This window comes from Tupaia chinensis, unplaced genomic scaffold (assembly GCF_000334495.1).
Source record: "Tupaia chinensis unplaced genomic scaffold, TupChi_1.0 Scaffold144168_1, whole genome shotgun sequence".
Lineage (NCBI taxonomy): Eukaryota > Metazoa > Chordata > Mammalia > Scandentia > Tupaiidae > Tupaia > Tupaia belangeri.
This window is the reverse complement of record NW_006204024.1, coordinates 582,635-587,117: the sequence shown is the minus strand read 5'-3', so window position 1 is coordinate 587,117 and position 4,483 is coordinate 582,635. Positions and strand designations below refer to the sequence as shown.

Genomic DNA, 4,483 nt, shown 5'->3' with positions numbered 1-4,483 from the left:
GGACCTGGAACCACAGCCTCTTTCCCAGGGCGGTTGAGGGCGCCCTCTGGGCTGATCAAAGCGGGAATCTCCAGGAGGAATGTTCAAATCTCGCTTGAGATGCATGACTTTAAATTTAAAACCAGTGTTAAAGATGCGTTTCTAATTGGGGGCTGGTTTTTCTTCTTTGCTGCCATTATAGTCTAGGTAAGAGAGATTCGTGATAGGCCCAGAATGGTCCCTTGTATTTTGCTTTGTAAGTCACGGTTACAAATCCTCTACAGGTTCAACACCGCCAGGTGGTTCGGTAGGTTAATGTAACTGGAGAGTAAAAGTACATTGTTATAACCCAAAGCCTTCTACCACATTTTCATAATATGCAGTTTTCGGATTGTTGAGATTGTCTGTAAAAACACGTAGCTTTGGGACCAATAGATGGGATAATGGTTAGGTCGCTGGACTCCCACCTAGTTCACTGCAGTTGGAGTCCTAGAACTTGTGACTTAAACTCAGCCCAGGTGCTTGTGCGTGTGTGCCTAAAATCCAGAGAGAATGGAGAAGGTTGACCATCCCCCCTAGGGGGCAATTTCTCCCTTTCTCTCCAGCGAGCGCCTGCACCCTATAGCAGAAATCTCTCTCTTAAAAACAACAAAACCCACATTGCTTTAACAAACCATGAAGCATTGCATCTTGTGAATGTGGAGTTTAAAAAAATACAGAATCTGGATTTTTAAAATCTGACCATATCCGTATAACCATATGTTTGGGCATCAGCTATTTCCTTTTTGTAAATTAAAATGAAAATGGTTCTTTGTTTTTTTTTGGGGGGGGGGACAGGGAGATTTTTGCTATAGAGTGCTTGTTCCTGTTGGAGAGACAGAAAGCAAGAAATCACCCCCTGGGGGAATGGCCATGCTGCAAACCCTTCTCCATTCTCCTCCATTGTCCTCCTGGGATTTTGGGCATACACCCACTTACATTTAAACTGCTGGTGGGAGACTAGAATTGCAGTGTAACCATTAGGCCATTTTCTGGTCCCCCTTAAAATGGTTATTAAGCATGGGAGGATAAGCAAGTAGTCTTGGCTGTTGAAGAATCTGCTTAAAGCTGTGGAATCTCTTCCCGGAGAAGTGCAGGTAGAAATGTAGACGAAGCTTCCTCAGGGTTTTTAATCTTCCTGACGCTTGTCTCCAGGGCCCTCGCTCCCAGGTTTCTGGCTCCAAGTTGAGAATTCCTGATTACGTTTTATAGTTTCGGATCCAGAGTCTTAGATTAGGTATTGTCGCTGAGTTTATAAAACAGAGACAAAGCGGTTGTAGTAATAAGACACACTAGAACTACGTCTTCTGGCTCCCAGTCCAGTGCTCCTTGTCCACGTCCAGGGTTACAATGCCAGGGGGCCGGCATCGCTAAGTGAATGCTGCTGGCAATCCTGGTATAGATGGAAAAATATACCGACCTGACCTCGGTGATTAAAGCAAACTAAATTGGTGTGAATTCTGGTGATTGACTCCTCCCTGCTGTGCTTAATTACTTAATGGTTTTTGTCTTTGTAACAGTTCTTAAGTACTATGGTTCTCTGCTATAAACACTGTAACTGTTTCTTTTTTCTTAAAGTAAACATTCTAACTTTTTGCCCAAGGAAATGAAAATCACCTGAGGAGAGCCTGTCAGGGAAGCCACATTGGGTAGTCTTGTGCTTCCCCTGAGAGAAAATAGAAAACTTGATCAGGTTAGAGAGCCAGGCCGGCAAGAGTAACAGGAAAAGGTCTCTGAGGACCAGGAGTATGCACTGAGCTTTTGAAAGCCTTCATGTCATGGAGAATGCAAATGTATCGAGCAAATAGTGTAGCGACCCAGTCACCCAGCTCCAGTCACTGTCCAGGTGGCTGCTTTGGCCTCATCCCCACTCACATTACTTTCCTGTTACCATTTTTATTTTTTTTTTCATGAAAAAGTGAGTCCTCTCACTTAATTACTTGTTTATTTCATGCTGCATTATTCATCATTCTTTTAGTTTCCCAATCTTCTCATAGTTCTTCTCTTCTGACCTCTCTGTATATTCCTTACTTTTTAAAAGACAGCTTTAGGGCCAGCCCTGCAGTGCAGCAGTTGAGTGCTATGAACAGGGAGCCAGATCCCACACAGCTGATGGCAGTTTGAATCCTGACTCTGGAGGCTAGAAAAACATGCTGAGCCTGTGTGGATGCGTGCCCCAAATACTGACAGGATGGAAAAAGGCAAAGGATTGTGGTGTGACCATGCCCCATGCCCCATTCCCCATTGGGGGTTACTTTCTCCCTGCCATACACACACACACACACACACACACACACGTCCTCTGGCAGTAAAGCAAAGTAATACAAGCAACTTTCCTGGGGCCGGTTGATGGTGCAACAGTAAAACAGTGGTCTACAAGGCAGTCCCACATGGGAAGGTTCCTGATTCAAGTCAGGTGTGACGTCCCTGAGCATGCCAGGCTCATGCTTGCCCAAGAACCGGGGCTTACTGAAGTTGGGAGTGCATCCTTGCAAAACTGTCGAGGTTATGTCTGTCTTCCACACATAAGGAAGAAGTAAATAAGCTTAGCAAACGCAATGATTTTATTCAGGTTTAATTTACATTCCTTGAAACTGCCCCAGTGTAAGTTGCAGCTCAGTCACTGTTAGTGCATTTACGGAGGTGTGCACATCACCAGTCTAACCACAGGACAGTCTGACACCCCAGAAGAGCCTCTGTGCTGGTTTACAGTTAACTCCCAGCCTTGCCTCGGGCCCCAGGCAGCCACTAATCTACTGTCTATAGATTTGCCCTTTCCGCATATTTCGTACCCTAAGTGGAATCACACAGCAGGGGGTCTTTTTGGCTGTCTTACTCCTGCTGTACTGTGTATCAGTACAGTGTTCTTTTTTATTGTCGGCTGCTTTTCCTCTGTGTGGCTATAACACTTTTTGCTTTGCCATTCACCAATCAGTAGACAGTTGAGTTGTTTCCATTACAAATACTGCTACTTTTTTTTTTAAGAGGTTTTTTGCCTTTGGGCCTGAAAGGTTGCAAGAGAGACAGACAGCGAGAAAGTGAGAAATCACCCTCTTTGGGGAGATGGCCATGCCACAATCCTTTCTGCTCCAGTCTCCTTCCAGGATTTTGGGCGCGTGTGTGTGTGTGTGTGTGTGTGTGTGTGTGTGTGTGCATGCACCCACACACACGCGCACAGCATAAGTTTGAAGCCACTGGGCTTGGGACTCGAACTACAGTTGACCGCATGGGAATCTAATGACATAACTGCAACAATATCCAGGAGTGAAGTGGAATTGTTGTCAGTAGATCATATGGTAGATTTATGTTTCACGTGTGTGTGTGTGCGTGTGCGCACGGGCACTAGAGGTCATGTGTGCTCACCAGAGAGAAGGAGGAGAAAGAACTCCCTCCTACCCAAGGGGGCTGGTCAGGCCACAGTTCCTTCTCTTCCTTTTCTCTATCTTGTTGAGATTTCGAATATGCATGCACATGTGCTGGGTCTGGGATCTGAACTGCGTGGTTGACTGTGTGGGAGCTGACTGCCTCAACCTTAGTATAGGGGACCGGCCCTATGTTTAACTTCTTAAGAAACTGCCAAACTATTTTCCAAAGTGTCTTTACCATTTTACATCCTACCAACAGTTTATAAGCATTCTTTTTCTCCACATTGTTGAGACCGTTTGTCATATCTTTCTGTATTATTTTAGAGCAAATCAAAGGGTTCCTATCATTTCATCTGTAAATATTTTGGTGTGTACCTATAAATAAAGGTGCTTTTTAAAAGCATAGCTATGATCAGGTTCAATATTTCATTGTTTATAAATGAGTTTAAAAAGCTTTTGAGACCCAACCATGGCGGAGTGTGCTGGCTGACACCACTGCTCAGCAGGCTGAGGTCACGTGGGAAGTCTGGATCTGGCTCCTGCCCGACCCACTCTAGAAGGCAGGCATGGTGGGTCACGCCTGTAGTCTCAGCTACACAGGATTAGGATTATGGCATCAGAAAATCCTGCCTTTAAAAAAAAATCAGCATCTCAGTGGCATCTTCACATTGTGATTGCTCAATGTGTTTTTTAAGTGTCTTTTTTTTTTTTTTAAAGAGAGATTTTTTTCTATAGGGCACGTGCACTTGCCAGAGAGACAGAAGGTCAGAAAGCTTAGTGGGTGGCTCTCCTCCTGTCTGACTGAACTAGCTCACCTGCAGGGCTTCCCTGTGTGACGCTGTTTCTAATGGCATCTGGGGCCACACTGCAGAGAGGAGGGCTGTGCTGCAATCCCTTATCCTCCAGTCTCCTCTCGGGATCTTGGGCACGCATACACATGTACCCAGCGTGTTTTTCTTTCTTTTTTTTTTTGGAGAGGGTTTTTTGCTATAGGGCGCGTGTGCTCACCAGACAGACAGAGAGAGACATAGAGACAGAAAGCGAGAAATCCCCCCCCCAGGGGGGATGGCCACGCCGCAATCCCTTCTCCTCCATTCTTC

At 45.4% G+C, this 4,483-nt stretch overlaps 1 protein-coding gene across 1 annotated transcript in view; it reads left to right on the top strand.

The window, feature by feature from the left end:
• The window catches only part of GPR107 (G protein-coupled receptor 107), a gene marked incomplete in the record, with an annotated part of 85,229 nt that overhangs the window by 574 nt on the left and 80,172 nt on the right, over positions 1-4,483 (top strand).